This window comes from Phalacrocorax carbo, chromosome 3 (assembly GCF_963921805.1).
Source record: "Phalacrocorax carbo chromosome 3, bPhaCar2.1, whole genome shotgun sequence".
Classification (NCBI taxonomy): domain Eukaryota; kingdom Metazoa; phylum Chordata; class Aves; order Suliformes; family Phalacrocoracidae; genus Phalacrocorax; species Phalacrocorax carbo.
Genome location: NC_087515.1, coordinates 29,079,052 through 29,092,883, shown reverse-complemented (window position 1 = coordinate 29,092,883; position 13,832 = coordinate 29,079,052). Strand labels below are relative to the sequence as shown.

At 42.1% G+C, this 13,832-nt stretch overlaps 1 long non-coding RNA gene across 1 annotated transcript; it reads left to right on the top strand.

Annotated features, from left to right (window-relative positions):
- Window positions 1–3,426: 3,426 nt before the first annotated feature.
- Window positions 3,427–10,080, top strand: LOC135312832 (uncharacterized). Its single transcript, XR_010372454.1, has 3 exons — window positions 3,427–3,514; window positions 6,385–6,484; window positions 9,235–10,080. It is a non-coding gene; the product is annotated as an uncharacterized LOC135312832 (long non-coding RNA).
- The last annotated feature ends 3,752 nt before the right edge of the window (window positions 10,081–13,832 follow it).

Here is a 13,832-nt window from a genome sequence, read left to right as displayed (position 1 = left end):
ATGGTGAGATGTAGCTGCCACGCTGCCTCTGTTTTCAGGGGACTGCGTTCCCCAAGCCTAAGGGCTGGGAGCCCCAAGGGTATATGGGAATCCAGCATTTCGTTATAAATGTGGCATGAAGTTGGAGTAAAGCTGAAATTAAAAGGGAACTAAAATTAATAAAATGCTGGATGTCACATATAACTAAATAGCCAGCAACTGGTGTAAAGTGCAGTCTCATAAAATCATGGCTTATCTAGTTAGATGTAATAAGATCAAAATATCACAATTAAAAACCATAAAATTACAATAATTGTCAGAAAGCGTGAATTATAGCTTGGCCGGAACTCATGAAACTTGGTGTCAGTTTTCATGCATGCATTGCTAGAAGTGTCTAAAGCAGCAGCTGTGGTGAACCACAGCTTTCTTAGAGCTACGTGACAGAAAGGTGTGGGTGACTCAGTGTCTGCATTTGCAGTTCTGATTATACACCAGTGCCCTGTTTTCAGAAAAAAAATGAACAGGCTTCCTCAGGAGGGTCTCCAAAATGTCTAGTTCTCTTCTACAGCATAAGCTTTTGGCTGTGGCTAGGCAAAGTTGTGGGCATCAGTCATGTTCTTGCAAGTTCTCATGATCCTGAATATACATTTTTCCCACCTTTGTGGAGACCAAGCAGGCAAACATGCAGGCTAAAGCTCCCCTAAGCTTATACTGCATTTTCCCAGAGGGTTACAACAGATTATGACCACGGAGTGAGTAGTCCTGGTCATCGTCTTCCCCTTTTCTTGGAGGGAGGCAGCAGAGCAGTGCTGTTGCCAACTGAAGTGCCGTGGTTGCCTCTGGCTCCACAGCATGAGTACACCAATGTCTGTATTGTGTGAAAGTGCTGCTGTGAACGGGACCTGTCAGGACTGACACTATGGGCCATTTCCTGCTGCTGGGTAGGGCAAGGCAGATGCTGGTGTGAGGGAGCTCCGTGTGCAGATCACTAGAGCAAAATTTGGGTGGTTGGTTGGTCTTTGCTGAAGAGGCAATGAGAGTCTCCTACCAAACACAAAATGATGGTGCAGTAAGGTCAGGACATTATATTTTCCTTTCCACAAGGTACTTGGTAGCAAAATTTCTAAGGGCAAGAACATTTGGAAACTTTTTGTTAAATAGTTCTGGTTTGGCTTGTTTAGTGGATATGTTTGTTCAGTTCCTTATTGCTATCTGTAGTCCTAAGGTCTTGTAGGGCCCAATTAAGGAGGAATGAGACAGATTTGTGGGTGCTTGTACTTTTTCATAACATGATGGTGTACTTGTGGAGCAATAACTTTGAACAGAGCAGATGTTACCATTTGGCCTTGACAATTATGTGCCTGTGTATGAAAAATGCAGTGTTCCCAGGGAAAGAGGACCAAGAGCATCAGAGGCTGTTAAGAAGAACCCCAAAGCCAGCAACCACCAGATGACATCATCAAGTCTGAGGGTAATGTGGTTCCTGGGAAAGGTTTAGCAACTAATTAATTTTCTTTTTCTGCTTATGCAGACACTCTTCTGGGTACTGCCAATGGGTGCTTAAAGGACATCCATTGCTTCATGAAGTGGAAGCTTACCAAGTCCCTGCATATGACTCAGTTGATATGACGTATGTTGGGGTACGTGGAGCTCAGCATGTGTGTATTCCTACTGATGAAGGGACCCTATGCTTTGTGCATGCAGGGTCCCTTACCTTCTCAAAGGCTCTCTTTCATTAGTTGCTCTTATCTAAAAATACACTCTTGCAGTAGGTAAGGAGGCAGCTATGAGAAAGCAGGGACTGAATTACTCAATGCCTCTGAAGTGTTTGTGGGTAGAGGGAAGGATGGAAAAGCAGAGGAGATAATGACTGTGCTGTCTTTCCAAGAACAGAGAACACACAAGGATGCACAGAAAGACTGACTTAACATTAAGACACTACCTGCTGATCTGTAAAATATTTGAGTTTCAACCATACGGGAAAAGAAGGATGATGCCCCCAAATAACAGCCAATGGCATAATTTCATTTCATTGTGACCATTAAAATGTAGCACGCCAAAAAAGGCTGTGCCTCTACACCTGCCTGTGCATAGACATTTGGTTATACATGAGTATTGAAGAGCAAAGGCAATTAATACCTCCAGGGGTCTGTGTGTGGTTTTGCATGTGTTAGTAAACACTCTGCTATTGTCTTGTAGAAAATTAATGAAATCTGGGTAGTAAGAAATCAGTGTTACGTTTTGGCTGGCAAGCAGCAGTGTGCTGATTTTCCTCTCCTCCCCTCACCCTGTGCAAATTATGAGGTGTGTGGGTTAGTGACATAAGAATGAGTAAGGATTTTCTGCATTTACTTACATAAAATCTAGTCCAAGTACCTTTACTGAGGGGTTACAGTTTTTCCTAGCGTTAAATCACCGATCATTACGGCAGTGATTCTCAAGCCTTTCTAGTAGGCAAATCTCCCTTTCCCATCTAACCATCAAGAAGTGTGGTCTCAGCCCCATCTGCCCCTGGCCCTGTTAACAAGTCCCAGAGGAACATATGTATTTTATGTATGATTAATAAATTCCATTGAGGCACAGTCCTAATATTGCTTCAGTCAGCTCTTATGAAAGTGCTGCTGCAAATAAATACAGATGACTTTTATATTATCTTTTTTAATGGAAAAACTGTTCATCCTTGAGGTTTGAACTGGCCCTATCACCACCATCACCTCCACCCATCAAGAAAGGGACACAGCCCTGTTCCCTAGACTTTGTTAGTCCACTAGCTGCATCTCAACAGACTCTAAAATAGTTAAAGATTTTAACCTTCTTGGGAAAGGCCTAGTCAACCTGACTGGGTTATCCTATATGCCATCTGCATAAAGGATCTTCATGTATTTCATGCCAGTGAAGCTGCCAGCCAGCTCTTCAAGCCATCTAAGACCTCCTCTGGGGCAAGGCACATCTCAAAGACTTAAACCAAAGGTTTTCCTCTGACACAGAGGAAAGCTATTGCTTGTGGCCCTCTAAATGAATGGCAATTACCTAAGGAGAGGGACTGGATTTAAGATTAAACATAAGAGCACCTTAGAGAAGCACAGATTGCTGGAGGTGGGGGCTGTAAGGCTGTAAGGCCATGTGGTCTATGTCCTGTGTCAGGAAAAAATGCACTGCTGTTTCTGGATCTGTGCGTGAAGTATTAAAAGGCAATGTGATGTGCAGCAAACAGCGTGGCAATGCCCCATGTCCCCTGGTAAAACGCGTGCTCTCGCAGGGAAGCAGGAGAAAATAGCAGGAGGGCTCGGAGTGCTGCCTCTATCCCACAGCAGGGGAGATGATCAATGGAAAGGGGTGCAACGCTGACCACCAGGTGAGAAAAGACAGAAAGATACTAATTAACCCAGGAGCTGATTAAAACAAAGCCCTCTTGCTCATTCCAGCCTTGAGCAGAGCAGGCTGTGATGGAGCAGCCGCCTGCATCCACCATTGTCCCGGGGCTGGGGCTGGTGGGGAAGGACAAAAGTTGTAGTGCTGCATGGGGAAAGTGTAGGTAAGAGACTTGAGACTAACTGAACCTGCCACAGGATGTCATAAATATGCATAGATGCATCCGAGGAAACATTTATCTGGCAGCTTCAGATTTGACTTTTGGAAGAGCCTCCAAAGTTCAGGTAGTTCAGTGCACAGTGTTTCCTGCTCCTCTTGGAGAGGAGATGAAGTTTGAGTGTGTGTGTTTGCGTCCCTGGCTCTCCAGCATTGTCTGCCTGTTTACAAACTGTGTGCACTGCAATTTTGTATATATTAATACTTGGAAGCTTACATAAATAGGTTTGTTGCTGATGCACAAACAGCAGTGGGCTCCAGCTTTCCTAACTGCAACTGCTCTGCTAACAGAAATAGAAAACAATTTTTAAGTCCTTCTGACTTTGAGCACTGCACTGGGAGCCAATCTTTTATATTAAAAATAGCATTTCCTTACAGAGTCTCTTTTGGAGTGGCTCGGTATCTCTGCTTTCCCTTCCTCTTCTGTGCTTAAATAAAGACTGATTAATTAATCAGGCTTTTCTCTGCATAAATGATGAGGACTTCTGGCAAGCAATCTGATATTGCTATCTTCATGCTGTCCATTGAAATTTAGGGAAAGCAAACTACTCACAAATGACTAACAGTGGTGCAAGACAGTGCTGCAGTTTCTGAGCAGGGGAAATGATGTGTAAAATATTAGATAGGTTCTTTATTTGAATGGACCTGATATTAGTTCTTTTAAACGGAATAAATATGTAGTTGCTTGGCCTAATGCAAATTGATCAGACTTTCCTCCTTTTTCCACCTGTCCACCCGTAAGGTCAGCACATGGTGTTATACCTGACCGCAGCAATATGAAAAGTTTCAACTGTGAAACTTTTTTTTATTCCTTTAATTTAGTCATTTATATATTTTTCTCACTTTGAGGGCTTGCAGCCCATGGGTGGTCCCCAAGGTGGGGTGCTGCACAGTGCCACAGCTGACTAGCCCACTGGCAGGTTTTTGGTGTCCAGAGGGTAGAGCATCATGCAGGTAATCCCTCAGAGGAGCCGCTAACTGTTGTAGGAGCTGAATGTTGGGATGGGTGATGCCCACAACTGGGCAGGGCTAAGGCTGTGCACAGAGCAATTGCCCTCTCTGATTGCTAGTTAACTTCCAGGTGGAAATTGGAGCTGTGGCTGCCCTACAATGCCAGCTGGCTGGAATGAGGGGCCACCTCCTCTTAGGAGGATGTGCAATAAAGCATGGAGATGACCCATTCAGCAAGAAGTGACACAGTGGTATGTCATAGAAGATGTCATCCAGTCAGGGACCCCACTCCCAGGAGGAGAAAGGAGCCAGGAGATATCAAAAATATAGCTCCCATGAACCTTTGCCCATTTAAAGGTAAGGTTCACATGTGAAATTTCACTGTGGACCTGAGCCTGATTTTGAATCATGCAGAGGTCACATGAGGTTTTTACTTTGCACCATTTCAGTTTTGTTTATGACTTTTGGGGGTGTCTTTTTTGGTTGGTTGGTTGGGGTTTTTTTTAACGTCCGTATCTATTGGAATTTGCGTCTGAAGCTTTTGGAGCTCATTCCTTCTGAAGGCTCTGCCTAAGAAGATAAAGAGGAAGGATTATTTTGATATCTCAGTAACAAACTAGATCCTCTATCAGTGTGACTTATTAAATACAATGAGACCTCAGCCTGGTGTTGGGAAGTGTGTGCTATATTCTCATCTCTCTACTGACGTATTAGGCAGCCTTGCTAATCATTTTGTCTCCTCCTGCCTCTTCTTTCTTGCTTGTAAATTGAGGCTGGTGATGCTTGCCTCCCTTTGTAACACACTTTAAAACCCACAGAAGATTGCTGTGGATCATCAAAAGAAAGTAAGTCTGATTGCACTGTTCAATACATCAAAAATGTGGTTTTATTACATGAGTTCTACTACTGGAAAGCTTGAATTTACATTCACAGTGGTATGAGTCTGACTGAAAGCTCACTGACGTCAATGCAAGGCTTTACGTTGATTTCAAAGGACATTAAATGAAGCTTTATATAAAGATGCATGCTGCTTTTTTTTTTTTTTTTTCTGACATGCTGTATTTGCTATTTGCCCAAAATGGGACTTAATTCACTTGAACTATCAGAGAATATGCAGTGAATATAAAATATGGTAGTGTCTGTTCTGGTTTTGTAGCTAGAACAGGGAGAGGAACTCCACAAAAACTTGGAGAAGAGTTCTGCTTGTGGTCATCTTTTGTAGTATTGGGCCCCAAGGCCTATCAGAAAATAATATAGCACTTCCCTATCTCCAAAACACAGCAGAAGCACCACTATAAGATGGGGACTGGAATCCCAAGCTTCTCGCAAGGTTCCCCCACTTCAGACAATAGAAATACCTGCTGGATCTTTCATGGTAAATCACTCAAAGTGATTGAATGGGAGGTATTCAACATACTAAGAAGAAACAGCATACTTGGGCACATAAAATACATAGGTATATGCACTTTTTAAAAAGAAAAATCCAACATGATGGATGATCTTGAATTAATAGGGCAAGAAGAGATCAGCAGTCACTTATACACTCTGCCCCTTCCCTTTTGTTTGCACTGTCCAAAGAGTCTTTTATGCAGTAGGCTAGATGTGTACAGGAAACCCGTACCCTTGATGTTCAGGCTGTCTATACATGACCTACACTAGCAGTGAGTCATATATGTGTCAGTGAACTTACCCATCTAAAAAAGGCTGCCTTTAAAGACACTGCTCTCCCTTCAACACGTGGAAATAAAGCAAAAAGTCTTGTTTTCTAGATTATTTTTCCTGCCAGTCAAGCTTTGATTTTTAAGATCTGCAGTTTTTTTAACTGATTACAATTATACAATATCTTTAGTCTCTTATTTTCTGCAGCAACTCAAAGACATATGCTCAACTGAGTTATTTCAGCAGAGAATCACACCCAAAGAGGTGCAAACTGTGGCTGGGACATGGGGCTGCTGTGAACAAATAGGTATGGACAAACCCATAACAGTAGAATGGTAACATTGTCTTGGCAATGCCCTCGTGGTATTTTTGAGGGATAGATGCTCAACTACTTGTTTTCTTTCTGTATGTTTTTCTGAGTCTCAAATCTAACCTGATTCCAGGCATTGCCTGGATGGAATTGCTAAATGTATCCTCATTTCAGTGTCCCTTTCCCGGAGTCAGTCCACCTGCAAAGTACTGGTGACGAGCCCTTTTCTTCCTGCAAGGTAGCTTATTCACCCTTCCTTAAAATAACCACAGTTATGGACAGTAGCAATTACGGATAAGGTTTGATTAAACATCTACAGCATTTTCTCCAGCTCCAAAATCAAATTACTCTCTTCATTGTTGCACTGACGGATATAATAGATTAGAGACAATAATAAATGCATTTTCCAACCTATGTTCCTTCAGAAGTCAGGCTGTAGTGTTATGGGCCATCCTAGAGTTTTTTTCTGTATCTCATGCTTGTCCTTTGGAAAATAGCATGATCTTTCTTTCCATCTCTCTGCCTGCCCTCTTACCTCTGACTTTTTACTAGGCCAGTGCTTACATACGACAACCCTTTCTATGAAAATTTATCTTCCTGTGGCCTCTATCATGACCTGCTTTGCTGTTTTACGGAGACTGCTGTTTCCAAGATATTTCTGTTTGAATATTTCATGCTTAACTTTGAATGACTTATTGACTCTACAGTGATTGTGGGAGTCAGTGATAAGAGAGTTTTGCAGTAACTTCTCTGTGAGAGTGCTTGACTTGTACATAGCATTGTGTAAACATTTAGGGGCAAAGGAGGGGTGTTTTGCATTTAGATAACTTGCGCATCAGACAGCCTTTGATAACATGCTTTTCATTATGCCTCACAGCACCTCCTAATTGTGTTTCATAGTTGACTCAGACAAGACACAAAGTGTTAATGGCTTATGTGGAGAAATGCTATGAGTGAGCAATACAGCTGGCAGGGGGCTTCTGGAGTTCTCCCACAGCTTCTTTATCCCTGCTTGAGATTAGGGTGCCCTAATTCCTACCAACAGGCAACAGTTCTTCCTCTGCTGTTCACCTCGGGGAAAAACAACCATTGTGCAACAGGATGAGTTCAGCTGGCTGGAGAGCCAAGTGTTTGGCTCATCAGAGTTGAGGAGGTGGCAGAGCATCAACCCCAGCAACCCTGCACTTGCCTTTAGCTCCCAGGAATGCTCCAAGTGTGCTTTAGGTCTCAGGTGACCTTTAGGGGTCTCCGTCAGGTACCCAGGAAAGGAAAGTATCAGATCTTAGAGGCTTATTGAGGGAACAGAAACTGAGTTTGGCAGACTAGTACAATAAAACCAGTTTGGGCTTTGGCACACTGGATTCCCTCTGGAAGAAAGGAGATGTCCCAGTACAAACTGCAGCCTGGCTAGAGGACAGAAAGAAGGAAGTTTTATTGCCAGCATTTCTCTGATGTTATCATTTCTGCTGGATTGCAAGTTAAGTGTGACCAGGCTACAAGAAACAGGTTAATATATACCCTGGCTTTTAGGTGCATAATTTGTTGTTCCTGTGCTCCGCAGTCACCAGAAGATCTTTGTCCTTAAAAATCACTTTTCTGGGAAAATCCACAAGCAAAGTGGCATGTCTCCCTCTTTATGCTTCATCCATCAACACAGAGCAAAGCAGGAGGGTTTCAGAGTTCAAAATGGGTCTACCAGCTTAGATGCTCCTCATAGGGAGCAATGGGAATGTGGGCAGTGGCTGTTTCAGCCTGCAAGAGCTGGGGGAATGGATAGCAATGATGCCACAAGCACGCAGCTCCACGGCATGGTGGGGTGGGGAAGCAGGACAGGACAGCTCAGAGGGTGCGGGGGCAAACTGATGAAGTTCATGGCACAGTCCCACTGCTGGCCATGGACCAAAGCCTTGCTCATGAGGGGCCTCAGACACACAGCTACCTCTTGTCTTCAGAGGGAGCAGCCCATCGTGATTTCAAAAATCTGCCCCACTTGCTCTCAGAACATTTTTATGATGTGTGTCAGTTCACCTTTTTCTTTTGCCCTGGTCTTTTTGGATATTGTTGCTGAGGTGGAGTTGAGCCAAATATTGAATTCTAATGCTGCTGTCTGCTGCTTCCAAGAAACTACTCTTTCAGCGATCAGCATAACAGATGTACAAAGATATATCCATATGGAGATACTGTGAGGTCATGGGATAGCACAGAAGCCTCAAAATGTATGAAAAGTGTATATTTTGGTGAATTATACTGATTTCCATTTTTAAATTTCAGGGTTACAAGCAGAATTGTTTGGAGAATACATAAGGGTGTAAGCGATTAACTCTTATGTTGCAAAGGTCATAACAATTCCCTGGAATTAACTATAATACAAAGTCTGCTTTAGAGTTGATCTGGAGCATAGCTTTCAGATGATGTTTTATTTTTCTTGATTTAAGACTTCCGGTAAGGGAAGATCCATCATAAGGTTTTAGATACATAATTCCAACAATCAGTTATTCCACTCTTGGTCTGTGTTTTATCTCTAGGATTAATTTGCCTAGCTTCATCTTCCACCAATTGACTCCCGCTATACTCTTGTTTGGTCAGTGTAAGATCCTCTAGTATTATGGCAGTTGTGGTAGTTGGTGATTAAACTGCGATGAAAACGTTTGTAATACTCTTTTCCATAAATTAAATAGACTGAATTTTGTACATCCCTCATTCTTCAACGGTTTTCATTGTTCACTGATCCCTTTAATGTTTTTCAGGTGCTTTCTAGGCATGTGGATACCAGAATGGAGCACAGCAGTAGTTGCAACAGAGCCAAATGAGAGGTTGTTTGGCTCCTTGATACTCCCGTTTGCATGCTTTAAATATACGGATCACAGTAAGTCACAGTGGATTGATAATTGCTGTAAACACAAGCCTTTTTTAAAAGTTGCTGGTTCCCTGGTAAGCGTGGCCTGGGTTCTTCCCTCGGGTACAGAGCTGCTGAGTTCGCTCTCCTGGAGTGTGGGAGGTGTTTTCTTTTTCTCAGCTTACCAGCAATTTAGGTCACCAAGCATCAGCACCTATCCTCCTTATTTACTGGTCTTTAGATCTGTCTGTCATTTGTAACCCTGGATCAAGAGTGATTTTGCTTGTGCTGTAAGGTCACTGACAAAAAGTTGTAAATAACACTGTGTGAGGACTGGTTCCCACAGAAACCCACAAAAACCCACCTGTGTTTGGAAATGATCCCTTATCTGCAGCTGGAGATCTGACCACTGTCCAAATTGAGAGCCACTTGGCATGTGCTACATGGATTTGTATTGTTGTCGTTCTTTGGTCCAGAAGGCAAGCTATTGCAGAAAGGTAAAAACTAAACTACCTCTGTTATGAAGTCCCACACCAGCCGTCCTCTTGCCTTGGCCAAAATCAGGTGCCTGTGGTACAATATCCATGTTCTTGTACTCTCCTGGAACTTCTCCAACATTCAAAGGTTTAAAGATTTGGCTTCAGTGATCTAAACAACCCTTTGGACAGTTCTTTTTGAAAACTTGAATCCGCATTAGCTTTCATTAAACCTTCTCCTGTTATTTTTATAACACAGGGTATTTCATCACCATATGATACAAGCTGATGCTCTTCTACTTCTTTCTGTAGCACAGAACTATCTATTGACTGCTACTGTATTTTCGTTGTTACTACTGATAATGCCACTGTTTTTGTATCGTTTGCTTTTCTTAGCATCCTCAGAAAACCCCAGTTCTCTTTATTTAGTGCTGAATTCAGTTTCTTTTTTAAATCGTCTATTATTTTCTATTTAAATTTGTATTATCAGTTAACAACTTCCGCATTTGGCTATGTGTTATAGCTTAGGTTTTCAATGTTGTTTCAGCTGTGCAGTTGCTCACGTCTCCTCTTTAAAAGCCCTTCACCAAGGGCTTTTAAAATTATTGAATGCTCTTAAACAATGATAACTCATATTTTTATGTGTCTTTGTTCCATCTCATTGTCAAATATTTTTAGCTGTGTGAAATGGCAGGTTGTAGAGTTAGATCAGTGGTTTGGGCTGTTCATCTGTGATGTTCAAAACGAATAGCCAAAGCACTCACATGTACCAAAGTGTAACCACTTGGTTTCTGTTTTCATTTTGTGTCTCCTTTTTATTGGCCAGAACAAGTCAAGATACAGCCTTTTTGAGTCAGGAAATGGTTGAAATTGTTGTCGATAATTTGAAAAATATAGGCATATTCTAGTTCTGGCAGTTTGACTCCTCCAAAACAAGATCTCACACTGAATTCCTGGTTGTAATGCTGAATGAGAAAGCTATGTTAGAGAGGGATGCTTCAGGAGCTTGTCGCCTTGTTCACTCACATGATTTGGAGGTTTGTAGGAGATAATGACTCATTAATCTGTCCTGTATTTTTTCAAAGCATTGACTCATATATTTGTATTTGTTGCTGGGATGTCAATGACAACATAGTGCTGTATTTGACAGAAAAAGCTACTTCTTCCAATTAAAACCTCTCTGTATACAGTTGTAGCCAAGAACAGATTTTACTGTTTTCCTCAGGCTGTCTCAATTTTTTTTCCATCTTTCTTTATTCCTTACTTTCTCTTTAATAACCTGTTTCTGTCTTGTGATATTTACATGCCGCTCCCAATAACATCTATAATTTATAAGCCTTACTTCCAGTGTACTGAAAGATCAAAATAATGTCCAAAGAGCATGACGCAGTCATCTCAGCTTTGATATTACTTTATTTTTAGTTGTCCTTCCTACACAGAGCAATATGACGTTTTCTCTCAGCTCTTGCTACCAAATTTCTAGCCCCAATTGCCTGAGGCCCAAATGATTATAAATTTGTATTTTTGAGGGGGACTACTCACGGGGGCCTATCTGCTTAAGATTTCACTGAGATGTTAGCAGCAGTCATGCCTGAAAGAGATGTTTTTTCTTACTAAATATTTTAGCTGCAGATTAAGACAACAATTTCACTTCAGCCTTTTTGCATCTTTTTCGAGATGTGTGAGAAGAGGTTGCCTTAAAAGCAACAGACAAATAGTAATGAAATAAATATTTACTTCTTTCTTTCTTTCTGGTATTAGTTCCAGTTAGGAGCTCACTGGCTCTCATTGCATACTTTTCTCAGCACTTCGGAGGTTTTAAGAGGGAAGAGAAATGTCACCAGCAGGGAAGCCAAGTCACCAACTTGAGACAGCAGATGAGAGGCAGAACTGGAAATAGGACCAAGTTTTCTAATCTCAGTGTCTAAAATGCCTCTTGATGCCTTACATTGATTTAGCAGGCTAACAGATATTTTTCTAACTTAATATATACCCAACAGTTTCAGTATCTTCAGCTCCTTGTTGCACTACCGAGAGCAGCTCTCCAGCGAGATACAGGGAGGGAAAGCAAAATACTGCAGCATGTGTTTGGCTGCTGCCAGGCAATGCTGCCAGCTACAGGGGAAGTTGGGATGCAGAACTCTATCTACCCCATCCTAACCTTTCCAAAAATTGCTTTGTGTGGTATTTCCACAACTCCCAGTCCCCAATCACCAGCAGTTTTATTGTATGTGCAGGAATTGAATGAGGAGCTGAGGCTGCTGAAGGACAACATTTACCATGGGACACTGCAGGTGCTATTTTGGTGGAAAGGGTTGGGGTTTCTTTGTGTATTTCTATTCTTACCTTCAATATGAAACCTAATCTAAAGCACTTCAGTAAGAGCTGGAACTGCCAGAAGATTTCTTTGAAAACTTTCATGAGATCAGGTGTTTTTTATAGATAAAATACCTTCCGACTTTATTGGAAATCAGAAGTCCTAATGATTATGCTATGCACTCTGAATTCCCAAGGGGATATTTTTAGGCCCACTATTAACACTGCAATCTTTAGGCTGTCAGTTCTCCAGCGGGCATTTAAGCTTTTCTGAAAACTAGTTATGCATTGGCTTCACAAGCCTGATGCTGTACTTGGCTTGGCGTGCCCGGCTCCTGGGATGACTGGCCAAGCATGCCCACAGCATAGCTCCTCCAGGCATCCTCACTGCATGCAATGCCAACCTTTACTCCATCTCCTCTAACACAACCTGCTGGACACAGCCAAAGTTGGTGGGCGACTGAAAATACTCAATTAAAATGTCCTGGCCTTTACCAGGCATGGCATTTTGCACCCAGTCAAGGGCAGGCAGGTCGGAGAGGGCAGGAGAAGTGTGGTGGGGGCTTTGAGAAGTGATTTGGAAGCTGAAAGCAGTGGGTCCATCAAGAGGAAAAATGTTTCTGGGGGAGTCAAGAGGAAAATGGAAACGAGAGAGAGAGAGAGAATCAGGTATTTGAGCCTGAGTTTGAAGTAGAAAAAGAAATAGGTTGGGGTGGTCCTGGGGGGATCCAGAGAATGGTAAAAGGATTAATTGTGAGCAAGAGGAGTATAGAGGGGCAGGGATTTTACATTAAAAGATGACTAAAGGCAAGAAAAAGGGAAAAGGCTACAAGAAAGAAAAGAAGCACAATTTCTCTTCTAGATCAGAGGTGCGAGACTGAATTGGTTTGTAGCCTCTTTAGTATTTGACTACTTGGCAAACCAAGAATTTGTTATATTTGTTTTTAAGACACTGTCCATTGTAGGGGTCTTCCTGCTAAAGGAGGGCCTTACAGCCAAGAATATGGGGTAATGCCAAAAAAAAAAGGGATCAGGCTGCATGATGTAATATCCATGATCGCATAAAATACAATACAAATATGTAGGGGCATAAAGACTCCTGCAATAGGTCATTACCAGGTCAGTAAGGCCCATAATCTTAAAGTACCCTTACCTGCCTTTTGCAGTGCCTGTATCCATGGCATGTGGGACATCTCTGTGCATGATTCAGCTATCTATAGACCCTGTGCAACATGTTTGAAAATTAAATGCCTAAGAAAGACTTTCTTAGAAACTGGAGTATATTTGGCATGCTCTTTAGACAATCAGTATTTCAGGGCAAGAATATAAAGATATGGACTATAGCCAGGATGATAAAGATGTATGGACACAGCATAATGTGACCAAATCCCATCTGAGAATTTCCAGTATAAATGTCTACTTACCCCGGGCAAAGAACTGGCTTTGACAGATGCATCCCGTGAAGGGAAAATGCTGTTGCAAACTCTTGGAGTTAGGAAGGTGTTAAAACCTCAGCCAAAATATAAAATTGAATTACATAAGGTTTGGAAAAGTGCAGATTGTCTCTCCTCGGCTAATCTGTCATAGCCATCTGCTGGCTTGCTGTTGTCTCACAGCAAATACAAGCTGGTTTAAGTTAGTTTAGTGGGGTTGGGGGGGAAAGGTTGGTGGTTTTGGGGGTTTTTTTGTTTGTTTGTTTGCTTGGTTTTTTGGTTTT